The sequence below is a fragment of the Tupaia chinensis genome, unplaced genomic scaffold (assembly GCF_000334495.1).
Source record: "Tupaia chinensis unplaced genomic scaffold, TupChi_1.0 Scaffold144682_1, whole genome shotgun sequence".
NCBI lineage: Eukaryota > Metazoa > Chordata > Mammalia > Scandentia > Tupaiidae > Tupaia > Tupaia belangeri.
Window position 1 is genome coordinate 3,081,822 of NW_006204543.1, and position 13,374 is coordinate 3,095,195.

Here is a 13,374-nt window from a genome sequence, read left to right on the forward strand (position 1 = left end):
GGGCTTAATTTTCTGAGATCACGAAGGGCCATCCCCTTCCTGTGAAGAAAAGAGCCTGTGATAAAGCCCGCCCCTATCTGTGAACTCTCCAGCTAATTAGAAAAGCGAATCTAATTTCACGGATTTCAGCTCCTATTAATTTATCCTGAGCTTGTTGGTAATGAAGCTGTGTGTTTATTTCTTAAGAAGGAGACATCAGAGAGCGAAAGGGTGAGCGTGAGGCTGCCCTGTCTGCTCCTTCACCTTCGCTCTGTCCACTGAGGAGATAACGTGATCCAGTGTACTTTACAGTGTCATCAAAAGCGCACTCACTTCAACTACTAAAAGAGGCGCGAGCGGTTAGCCCAACATGGAGAGCTTCTTACTATTTTTAATCTTAACTTAAAAAAATTGCCAGAGGGCATGTGCGCTAGCCAGAGAAAAAGAGACAGAGACAGAGAGAGCGAGCGAGCGAGAACACCCCAACAGGGTATGGTCCAGCTGCAACTCTCTCCCTCTGTGTATCTACCATGTCAGGGCTGGGCATGCACACCACGCAACCAGAGCCAGGGCTTGAACCACAGTCAGCCATGTAGGACCCAGGTCCCTATGTACTGCATTTAACCACTGCACTCTGGGGCTAGCCCTGGGGAGTCTACTTATTATCATTATTTCATTTGATATTTTGTGAAATTGACCAGAGAGACACACAGACAGAAAAGGAAAGTGATAAAGCAACTTGCCAGGTCTGGGACTTGAACAGCTTTCAGCCATGTGGGAGTCCAGCTGCCTTAGCCACAATGCCACCTGCCAACCCATGGGAAACCTATATATATTTTTTAACAATTAGTTTATTTAAAATTAATTAGCTAATTAATTAATTTGACCAGAGAGGGACAGAGTGAGAGAGAGAGGGAGAGTGAGAAAGCAAGCCACCAGTCTGGGACTTGAACTGCAGTCAGCCACGTGGGAGTCCAGCGCCTTAACCACCACGCCACCTGCTGGCCCTGCGAGTTTATTTTAACAGGACTGAAACACAGACTGACAAGTCGCTGAACTAGTGGGCATAGCTCCCCTTCAGTGTTGATCAATAGAAGGGAATTGTTTTCAGAGACCCGACACCAATCACGGCCCCTTCTCCTTGCCAACCCACGTTTCCCTGGGATGGAGGGCAGGTTTCCAATGGGACGAAAGTTCTAGCAGAGGCTGGTGTTGAGGGAGTCTGAAACGAGGGTCAGCGCTGACTAGGGCACTGGAATGGAATGTTTCAGCCTTGCTTTAGACTCCGCTGCCTGCTTGGTCTACGTCTGGATTGTATCTGGGAAGGGACTTGCTCATCTCTGAGGTCAGAGCCTCTGCTTTGCTTTGGTTGGTGCCAAGTCTGCCCAGAGACCGTTCATACTAGCCTAGTCCAGAACTCACATTCGCTTAGACAAGTACTCAACCTACTGGTCTCGGCAGTGAGACTGAGCGGCTGGCACTCCAGCTTGCTCCTGTGACTACTATGGAGGGTCTATGAAGCTGGGCTTAGGCCGGTCTCCAGGGCCTGACGTGTACCATCTGGGGCTAGTGAGGTTCGCGCCGTGGGAGAGGGAGGGCAGACACGCCACTTCTGTCTTAAAACCCTGAGTGCAAGTGTAAGCAAAAATTATGTGTAACGACTACTTAAGACTGCCATCATTGGTTCTACAATTGTCATCTATCTTTTTGAACAATAGCATGCTGGACTATGAGAGGCGCTCAGTAACTATGTGCTAGAGACCAGGGAAAGTGGACCGGTCAGTGAGAGGGGGCCGTGGGGATCCTGCTGGCCACCTCACTCTCATTTATCCCCTCTCTTCTTTCTTAGTTGCACGGACACCAGAGGCTGCTTCATTGACCACGGTTGCAACTCCCTTCCAGTTCGCCTGGTGGAGAGGCGAAGCCAGAACCAGCATTTCCCACACGCCCTTGCAAAGGTTCTGCCAGCAGTCCAGACCCTGCCAGGTAGGACTGGGACGTGGAGCCAAGCGGCGGGCGGGGGTGGCTGTGTGAAGAGGGTCTGGCTCTCCCCATGTGGCAGATGGTATTTTCTCCAAGTGGCTGTAGTCCACCTGTTTCTCGGTGCTCTTCCAGAAAGAGGCCCTGCCCCTGTCGAGAGTCAGAGTCTGTGTCCCCTCTCCTGGAAGTTGAGGTGCTCCTTTGTGGCTGCGATGAACAGACTGTGTGCCAGGGACACTGTGACCTCGAGGCCAGGTCATGGAAGGGGAGTGGTCAGGGAGATTTTCTCGCTTGTACTGAGTACTCTGAAAGTCTCTCCTCTTTGTCCAGCTGTGAGGTCTGGGAATGTCTGTCATCTTGCTCCCAGCTACCACGAGACCAGGGATGTGCCCAATAGCTGCAGGGGCCCAGCCGTAGCAGGGTGCCATTGTGCAAGGCTGGGCAGGCTGCACGGCAGACCTGGTTCCCACACTCGCCTAGACAGGTCAGCTGCAGGGAAGGCACTTGGGATCTGGGAGCTGAGAGTCCCCTTCACGTTTACAGTTCTCAGAGCTGAGATTTGCTCACGCAGCACTTGCATCCTGACGGCTTGGTCAGTTCCTGGGCACCTGGCCTCTCCCAGAGGCGCCACCAGGCCTCTCCCAGAGGCGCCACCAGGCCGCAGAAAGCCCGGCAGGACTGTGGGGCAGCGTTATGCTCTGCAATTCAGATCTGAGGCTTCAGGCTTTGGATCCGGTTTGGACCGGATGGTGTGCGTCAGATACACGGACTGCGTGTGTCAGCGGTGCCTCAGTGGTGCTTTTAGAACTTGAGTTTATTGACGATTTTTACAAGTAGGAGAGTTCACCTAAAGCTCTGGATTTCTGTTTCTTTTTCTTTCTTTCTTTCTTTTTTTTTAATTTTCTTTTCTTCTGGAAGAAAGAGACAGTATCTGGCAGGGTTGGGCCACACTTCCTGGGTGGCAGTGGAGGGCTGACCCTTTCCGTGGGATGTGCCTGCTCCCGCTGGGTCCCACCAGCACCTTGTGCTCAGTTACTTGCTGCCAGCCCCCTGCAGGGAATTGCATCTGTGACCTCTGACCTATCTCTCACACTTGTTGGGAACCTCCATATCATGGGGTGGTCCGCAGACCAGCGGCAGCTGGGGGCTGTGGAAGGGGCCCAATCCTCCTGAATCAATCTGCATCTTAGCAAGGGCCCCTGTGGGCTTCTCTGCACAGGCGCACTTGAGAGGCGCTGGCTGGCTCGGGTCAGAAGTGATGTCTGCTGTCAGGTAACCCTCGAAACAGCTCCTTGCATCTGCGCGGAACTGCTCGAACCTCACGGCCAACAGGGGGCAGAGCTGAGATTCAAGCGCAGGTCTGTCTGACTAGGAGGCTTACCGTTTTCCCTTCCTCCTGCCTCCCTATGAAGAGAAGGGAACCGTACACAGAGGCGGGAGCCTTGGAAACCACCGAGCAGACCCAGGGTCACGTGTGGTGCGGGTCTCCCAGGTTGCCTGGAGTTTTGCCACCTTCTCCCAGAGCTGGAGGCTCAGCGAGCGGGGAGGAGGGAGGCTGGGAGGAGCAGAGGAGAAGGCAGCATGGTGCCACGCAGGTACGTCTTCGGCCACCACCCCGGCTCACTCCCCCAGCGAAACGTGGTTTATCAGTGGACCTCATTCAGCGGAGATTCCAGGCACAGAACTTAAACGTGGAAGGGCTGCTGTTATTTCTTCTCTGCTGCAGTTCAGATGCTCCCCCGAAATTCACACGTTGAGGCTCGGTCGCACTGTAAAGGTGTTCAGTGAAACTTGAACCCTCCGTGGGGCCCTGTCATTAGGACAAGGTCCCATGCTTGAGCTCTGGTGAGGAGAGGGGATGAGACAGGTGGCACCACGTGGGCACGTGGGCTCTGTTCTGCTCAAGGTCCACCTTCCTGTGGCCTTTGCAGCTGCAAGAATCGTGGGTTTTCTGAACAGACCTCTGTTTTCCTCTCTCTCTCTCTCTCTCTCTCTCTCTCTCTCTTTTGAGAGAGATTTTTGCTATAGAATGCATGTACTTGACCAGAGAGATAGAGAGACAGAGAGGGAGACCCCCAGGGGGTGGCCAATCCCGACTCCTCTGTTCTCTTTTCAGGATCTTGGGCACACACTCACGTTGGATGTGAGTTTCAGTCGCCAGGTCTGGGACTCAAACCACAGTCACCTATGTGGGAGCCTTATAACCCTTACTCCATCTGCTGGTCCCAGACCTCTGTTTCCTTGATAAGGCCCCCACTCTCGGGTATTTCTGTCAGAAATGCAGTGATGTGCGGAGATCTCCCACACACAGTCAAGCTGGGCCGAGCAGCTGTTTCAGTGATTCTCAGGGAGCAGGTCATCCCTTCCTTGGCTTCTCGTGGCCACAAGATGGCTGTGGCAGCTCTGCTCATCCAGACGTGGCAGGCAGGAAGGAAAGCACATCTCTCTTAGAACCTTTAGCTTCCTGTTGGCCAGACCGGGCTGGGACACGTAACGTGTTAGTTCGGTTTTGCTGTAGCCAGCTTCCTTGTGCCATGGCCTCCCCACCCCAGCTTCCGCCAGCTGAGGGTGATGGCAGTGAGAGAGAAGGAGGGCTTTGCCCCAAGTGGGGACCTCGACCTTGCTCCTGACCCAGGGAGCTCGCACGCTCCCGTGCCCAGGTCCACTCTGAGATGAAGGAGCCGCTGCTCCCCCCACCCCCGGGGGTCCCCGCGCTTGACTCCGCCATGTGTCTGGGGACAGCTGAGCCATGGCCTCCCTGCCCTGGCCGCACACCTGTTAGGAGCTGTATTTAGAACATAACTCTTGGCGCACGGCAAAGAGAGAGGCCAATGGAGGAAAAGGAAAAAGACAGAAGGACACGGCCTAGAAGATGGGATGTTGCCCCCAAGCAGCAAAGCCTGAGCCCAGTCTGGGCAGGTCCTGGCGAGGAAGACAGCACAGGTTGTAGGCACGTGTGGTGACCGCCTGGAACTGGGAAAACTGCAGCTGACGCGACTTGGGGAGCTCTCACCTCTGTCTGCTTTGCACAAAGGCCTGTCCCAAGAAGTCTTAAATATGTACCTTCTAGAATCAGGGCTCCTTAATCCTCTGACTGTGGTGCTCAGAGGCAGGATGTAAGATCGTCTTTTCCTTTCCCCTCTGGTTTTCACTGGGGACAAAACTCAAGGATTACTCAGAAAGAAGGAAGTGAAACAGCTTGGATTTAGCATGATGCTAGAATATGAAAGATCTACTTTTTCGGTAACTTGAGAACAATATGAACATACTGAAGATCTTTTTTTTCTTTTTGTTTTTTGTTTTGACCACGCTACAATCCCTTCTCCATTCTCCTCTTGGGATTTTGGGTGCATGTGTGATTTGCAAGCCGTCGGGTCCAGGACTTGAACTGTGTAGTTGGTCATGTGGGATCCAGCTGCCTAACCACCATGCCACCTGTTGGCTCTTTACTGAAGGATTTTTGAGATAAGAAACAATTTCCTAAAAACTTGAAAACAACTCAGTAGTTGTTTTACTATTGAAACCAATATTCACAAGCAACCCAACACATGTGACACATTTTTTCCCAAACAATGTGGATATGAGTGATCCATATTTGAAGACCTAACTCACATAGTCCTGAGACCCGAAACAGGAAACTTACAGGTAGAATATTATCGATGCTGATCTGGGCCATGGTAGACTGTGAATGCCAAGTAGCTCATGTTCAAGCTAAGGTCAAAGGGACTTTCATAATACAAACAGCGAGGCCCTCCATGATGCGAACCGGCGCAGCCGATGCAGGGAAGTGCTGGGGAGGCACTGACCACGAGTCCTTCCGGAAAATCGGGGAACTCTAGCCATCGTGAGTATGCCTACCAGGAGGACTTCGGGAACGTCGCTGCCGTGTGGCAGCCAGACTTCATAGCAAGGACACCATCAGGCCTGGCTGGTTTTCTTTTATAAAATAGCACATTTTGGTAACCTTTCATGACTCATTCACTAGGTTATGATAACTAACCTTTAGTAAACCAAAAATAAGAATGAATGAAACAGGTTTATGAGCCACGTGGCTATACGAACTGCAGGAGGGACGTGTACTTTCAGGTCACTGACCCACTGGGGAGCCCCTGTGGCCTGGCAGCATGGCTCCCGGTACACATGTGCAAACTGTTTTGACCAGTGGGTCCCACCTACCGTAGGGCTGTCCTCAGGGACAAGCCCGTCCCTCCACCGCATTCTGCCCTCCCACTAGCCAAACCGCAGCCAGGTACCCTCCCAAAGCTCCCCTTCCTAGATCTCACACCTGTCCGGCGACAGCCACGGTTCTCCCTTGCTGCCACAGCCAGACCTCTCCAGAGCAGTCTATGTTGTGTGCCCAGTCCCTCTCCCACTCGGTCCCAGCCTCCCACTGAGGCAGGTTTGGCCAGGGCTGTGGACGTGCACTATGCATGCCCCTTTCCCTCCGGTTAGCGCCGTCAGGAGGGGAGCCGGGTCATTTTTGTTTTCCTGGGACTTCTTTGTGGGGTGGGGAGAAATCTCCCCTTGTGGGGGGATGTCCACGCCACAGTACCTTCTCCTCCGTTTGGGCACGCATGCACACATGCCCAGTGTGATTTTCAAGTGACTGGGTCCAGTACTCCCGCCGTACAGTTGGCCACGTGGGCCCCAGTGCCTTAACCACCACGCCCCCTGCTGGCTGCGGTCACTTCTTTTCTAAATAGGTGCTTAGTGCCTCCATATCTATGCAGCCACTGACTTAGCTGTGCCCACACATTTTAGTACATCCATGCTTTCTTATTTATTTATTTCTTTTAGAGGTTTTTGCTATATAGTGCGTGCGCTCGCCAGAGAGACAGAGACAGAGAGACAGAAAGCGAGAAATCACCTCCCAGGGGGGATGGCCATGCCGCAATCCCTTCTCCTCCATTCTCCTCCCGGGATCTTGGGCACACACGCACACGTCCAGTGTGAGTTTAAGCCACCAGGTCCGGGACTTGAACCGCAGTTGACTACATGGGAGTCCAGCGACACAGCCATTACGCCAACTGCTGGTCCCAGTACGTCCGTGCTTTCTACAGATGCATGATCCGTCATATAGCTATATCAGAGTGTGTGCAACAACCTCTGTCATTGGGTGGGTAAGCGCAGGGGCTTTTGCACTTACAAAGAGCTCTGTAATGATAGTCTGGTGCATGCGTCTTTTTGTATTTTTGCCATTTTGCATTTGAGATATATTTCTAGAAGTGAGATTGCTGAGTCAAAGAATGAATGTAGAGATAATTTTACTAAATTTCTCTCCACAGGGATTACTTAACTTTGCATTCCTCCCACCAAAGTATGAAAGTATCTATCCCCCAGAGCTTCACCAACAGAGTATGTTGTCAAAATTTTGAATTTCTGCTTACTGAATAGGTGCGGATAAAATCGCAGTTTTCATCTGCATTTCCCTTATTTCTTGCAAGGTTGAGCATCTTGTCACGTGGTTGAGAGCCATTTGCATTTCTTGTCTGTTAATGCTCTGTTTGTGTCCTTTGCTTATTTTTTATGCGGTTGTGTTCTCCTTTATTTTAGGATCTTTAAAGCTATTAGAGAGACCTTCACTCTTTGTAATATAAGTTGAAAGTACTTTTCCTTGGTGTATTGCGTGTTTTGTGGTGCTGGTGGGGATACTGTCAGCAGTGGTCGGTGGTCCGACAGCCCAAGGGCCGACCTCTGAGTTTCCCCAGGCGTTCCCCTCACAGCCAGCACAACTGTGGTAGAGGCGGCTAGGACCAGGAAGAGATGAGACGTACCTGTCTCTCTTATTAGGAAGGTAGAACTTTCTTCAAAGCCCTGAATGGTCTTGCATCCCGAGAGCCCCTCTCCTCCGTTCTCCTCTCAGGATTCCGGGTACACACGCACACACGTGCCTGGTGTGTTTTCAAGCTGCTGGGTCTGGGACTCAAACCGCACTGTTGGCCACGTGAGATCTAGCCATGTTAACCACCGTGCCACCAGCAGGTCCAAAAAGTGATCTTCTTCTCCTAGTTTTTTTTTTTTAAATAATAAAAAAGATGTTGAATTTTTTCAAATGCATTTTCTTACTTTATTGAGATGATTTAGGTTTTTAGTTATTTATTTTGTTTTTAGAGAGTTTTTTTCCTATAGGGTGCATATGCTCGCCCAGAAACAGAGAGAGAGACAGCAAGCGAGAAATCTCCCCCCAGAGGGGATGGCCACCCCTCAGTCCCTTCTCCTCCATTCTCCTCTCAGGATTTTGGGCACACACGCACACGCGCTTGGTGTGAGTTTTAAGCTGCAACCCAAGACTCAAACTGGAGTTGCTATGTGGGAGTCCAGTGATGTAACCATCGCACCATCTGCTGCTCCCAATTTGGGGTTTTTAATCTTTTATTCTATTAATATAGTGAATTACATTAATTACTTTTCTAATGTTGAACCATCCTTGAATCCCTGGGATAAATTCAACTAAGCTCTGACTTATACATTTTTAAAAATATATATGTGCTGTTGGATTTGACTTGCTAGCATTTTGTTGATGATTTTTGCATCTATCTTTTTTTTTTTTTTTTTGCTATAAGGTGCATGTGCTTACCAGAAAGACAGAGACAGACAGAGAGACAGAAAGTGAGTAATCACCCCCCTCCCCTCCCAGGGAGGATGGCCCCCCTGCAATCCCTTCCCCTCCATTCTCCTGTCGGGATCTTGGGCATGCATGCACACGCGCCCAGCATGAGTTTAAGCCACTGGGTCCGGGACTCGAACCATGGTTGACTACATGGGAGTCCAGCGACATAGCCATTACACTAACTGCTAGCCCCGATTTTTGTGTCTATCTTAATAAGGTGTTGCTCCGTACTTCTCTGTCGACTCTTTCTTTTGTGCCATCTCTGTTTTGGAATTAGAGTGAAGCTGGCTTCCCAGGATGAGTTAGGACGTGTCTCTTCATCTTCTATTTCTTGGAAGAGTTTTGTGGAGGATTGATGCTAATTCTCAAACATTGGACAGACTTCATCAGTGACGCCATCTGGGCCTGGGTTCTCCTGTCCTGTACGTTACTAAGTTAATTAAATCCCTTTGCTCGCTTTGGGTTTACTCAGATCGTCTGTTTCTTCCCGGATCAGCTCACGGTGAAGGTTTTGGCCAGACTTGAGAGTTGTTAATCAGCTTGGCCTCTCTCCCGCGCGGTGTGAAATCTCGCCGTCTCTGAGTATCTGCTGCACTTTTCTTTACATGGAGAGCTGTGGGCCTCCCTCACCCGTTCACATCATGGCTGCAAGAGGCGGCCTGAGCCCATGTCCTCACTCACGACCTTCAAGGTCAACTGACCAACATGACACCACTGGATCTCTATGTCACCACTGACTTTTTTGTAAACAAGTTTTTTTTTTTTTTTTTAAGAGAGATTTTTGCTATAGGGCATGTGCACTTGAACACACCCACACACACACACACACACACACACACACACACAGAGAGAGATAGAGAGAGAGAGAGAAATCACCCCCCAGGGAGGATGGCCATGCCCTAATCCCTTCTCCTCCATTCTCTTCTCGGGATTTTGGGTATGCACACGCACCTGGCGTGAGTTCTAAGCTGCTGGGTCTAGGACTCAAATTGTGGTCGACTACATGGAAGTCCGGCAACCCAACCATTACGCCATCTGCTAGTCTTGCGGACAGGATTTTATTTTATTTTTTAAAGAATTATTTAATTTAATTTATTTCTTCATTTTAATTTGACCAGACACAGAGAGAGAGAGAGAGAGCAAGCGAGCGAGCAAGCCACCAGGTCCAGGACTTGAACCGTGGCTGGCCATGTGGGAGTGTCCAGCGCCTTAACCACTATGCCACCTGCTGGCCCCAGGATTTTTTTTTTTGAGAGTTTTTTCACTATAGGGCGCGTGCACTCGCCAGACAGACATAGAGAGACAGAGAGACAGAATGCGAGAAATCATCCCCCAGAGGAGATGGTCACGCCGCAATCCCTTGTCCTCCATTCTCCTCTCGGGATCTTGGGCATGCACGCACACGCACCCAGCGTGGGTTTTAAGCCACTGGGTCCAGGACGCGAACTGCGGTCGACTACGTGGGAGTCCAGCGACATAGCCATTACGCTAACTGCTGGTTCCCCGACAGGATTTTAACTGGCTTTGCATAAAGCAGGAACTCATGCCTCACAGGTTATGCAGCCTTGGAGGTGTCATGCCAAGGAACCCAGGGCTGGGACACGAGACTCGGGTTCTCCTGGAAGCAGTCTGAGCCAGGGCTTCGTGTGCACGCAGCCTCTGAAGACGGCTTCCAGGGAGAAAACAGTGAGGGGTGGGGGAGTAGCCTTGGAAGGGGAAGGAGCCAATGAATGCAAAATTCCATTGAGGTCCCAACTCTGGCCTGACCCGCTGGGGCGCTGGGGCGCTCTGGAGTGTGAGAGTTCACACCTACCAGGGAAGAGGGGTGCTTGCTGGCCTCTACCAGTGGGTCACCGCAGGGTAGGTGGGTGTGGTGACCTTGCAGCTGCTGGTTGCCCCCACTCCTGCTCTGATGTGGGGATTTGTGCGCTGCCCCAGGAGCACTGGGCAAGGCTCTGAGGGTGGCAGACGGTTAGGGGCAGAGCACACAGATGCTGGGGTGGCACCTGGCCCTGGAAGAGGGTTGGGAAAGGACCTGAGTAGAGGACTGGGGTGTCCGTCAAGAGGTGTGGGTGGGGAGGTGATGCACTCTCCCATGACACGTGTATGCAGGGTGCGAGGGGGAAGGAAACTGAGAAGAGGTGCAGAGGGAGTGCTGGGCCAGGAGGGAGGGAGAGGTTTCTTCTCGCTTTCGCTTTCGGTCTGGGTGGTGACTGTCCGGGAGGCAGAAGTGCCTGGGGTCTCGGGAAGGTGGAGACGAAGAACTGTCCTCTGGGAGAGGCTGCCAGAACTCTTCCTCTGACCACTGACTGGGCTCTCACCTCCCCAGGGACTGTGTGCCAGGCACACACACTGTCCTTGTCACGTCCTGGCTCTGCGGCCATGTCCCCTGCATTCCCACGCCATGGACACTGAATCTGCAGCCTGGGGAAGTCTGGGGCAGCCCCCGTGGCCTGCCCCTCCTCTCTGCCTCTGCCAGCCACGGTTCTCACTGCCACTTTCACCTCTTCTCCAGCAGTCTGGAGCACCCTTCCCCCAGCTCCTAAATAACAGGATTCTGTTCTAAGAAACTCATTTCCAAGTATAACCCTGGACTGTTCGTACAGATGTGGCGATACAGTTAACAGTCTCCAGCGAGGACATTTATAACCCAGGGTGCAGCCAGGCGTGCTTGGCTCTCCCCCACTGACGTCCACAGACGATCCAGCAACGCACACCCACTCACGGCTTAGTCCTGTTCCCTGAGAAAGCACCGTGCTCAGGCCTCACAGGCGACACACCCAGAGTTGCACAGTACATGCACACACAGGCCCTCCATTCCCAGAGTAGCCACTGTAGCCTGGAATACATTTGGGGTGTCTTCCCCAATAACACCCCCTTTTAAAAAAGGAACCCACCACTGTACCTGTTTTAGTTTTTTAAACTTTAGATTAAAATTAAATTTTTCTATGGGGTGCATGCACTCACTGGAGAGAGAGAGAAAGAGAGGAAGGGAGAGCGAGCGAGCGAGCGAGTGAGCGAAAACGGGGGGTCATGCCACAATCCCTTCTCTATGCTCTCGGCATCTGGTTTAGGGTATGTAAGCACTCACGCCTGGAGTGTTTTTCAAGCCACTGGGTCCAGGACTCAAACCGCGCAGTTGGCCATGTGGGATCCAGCGCCTTAACCATCATGCCACCTAGGTGGCCTGCCATTGTTCCTGCTGGAGAGGTGCACCGGGGTGGCTGAGAGTGGCCTGTCCTGTCCCCTCCCACCCGCCACAGCCGATCAGACCATATGATCACTTGCCCTTGGCCTGTAAGCTCACGTGTTCTTAGGGACCCCTCGGTGGCAGGAGGCAGAAGCCACCTTGGGGTTTCTTAGGAACCAGGACCCACAGCACACAGGGCAGGAACAAGAGACGGTCTTGCGAGGGGCTCAGGTGGAAAGCTGTCCTCAGCAGGGCGGCTGGATTCGTATCTTTAGCCTGGACAATCCTTCTGAGCTCCGCACCCACGCACTCACTCTCTGCTAAGGGGTCAGCATGCTTTTCTGTACTGGACCAGATGGTACATTTTTTTGGGCTTTGCAGGCTAAATGGTGTCTTTTGGAGCTGTTCAACTCCTTCATTCTATAACTGCAAACTCAATCATGGATAGTATGAGAATGAGTGGGCAGAGCTGTCTTCCAACAAAACTGTGTTTATGCACACTGAAATCAGAATTTCATAGAACTGACGGCAGGAATTTTATTTATTTATTTTTTTGTGATTATTTAAAGATGTAAAGTCCAGGGCCACCCAGGTGGCATGGTGGTTAAAGTGATGGACCTCACATGGTTACCTGTACAGTTCGAGTCCTGAACCTGGTGACTTGAAAAATATGCTGGGTACATGTGTGTGCATGCCCAAAATCCTGAGAGGAGAGTGGAAGAGAAGGAACTGCAGCATGGCCATCGCCTCTGGGGGTGATTTCTCACTTTCCTCCTCTCTCTCCCTTTCTGTGTGTCTCTCTCCAGAGAGTATATGCATTCTATAGCAATACTAAAAAAAATAAAGAAAAGGTCAAACCGAGACAGTGAGCCAGCCAGGTGTTCTGTGGGCTGTGGCCTCCTGTCCTGTCATCCTGTGCTGGCTCACTGATGTCTCCTAGGCCGAGTGGACCAGCATGTCCCAGCTGCAGCTCTGGACCCTCACCTCTGAGTTCCAGTGTCCTGAGCTCAGTGTAGGGTATGCACATGGGGCCTTACGTAAGGAGCCTGAGTGTCATTCTCAAGGGGTCCTCCTTTCTCCAGACCACTAATTCAGAAGCTCTGGGAGTGTGACCTTCTCAGGTCCCAGGGAGTTCAGCCAGGGTGAAGTGCCACTGCTCCAAGGCTGGGTCTGTGGCCGGTGGTTCGGGGGGCTGGATCCCACATGGCCAACTGTGCTGTTCGAATCCCAGCCCTGGAAATCTGCTTGCACAGCTCATCCAGGTGCCGCTGGAAGTAGGACAGTCATCCTCCTCAGGGGCTGGACTGTTTGCCCTCAGAGCAGGTCTGGGCTTGTCCACGCCTGGGCAGTGCAGGGGTCCATCAGGCTGGGCCACAGGGCACCCTGTACTTGCCTCAGTCCCCGCCTCCTTTAGACCTGGCTGCTGATACCAGGAAGGGCCTTTCCAGGGCTTTCTCAGTCCCCACACCCACTCTGTCTTCCCTACCAGCTGCAGGGCTCTCCCTGCCCCCCAGCAGCTGCCTTCCAGCACCCTCCGGGGCTCTTTCCTGTCTCTGGACCCAAGGCCCCATAAAAAGTCACTTTGGCCTCAATCGATAGACCAGCCCTTTAAGCA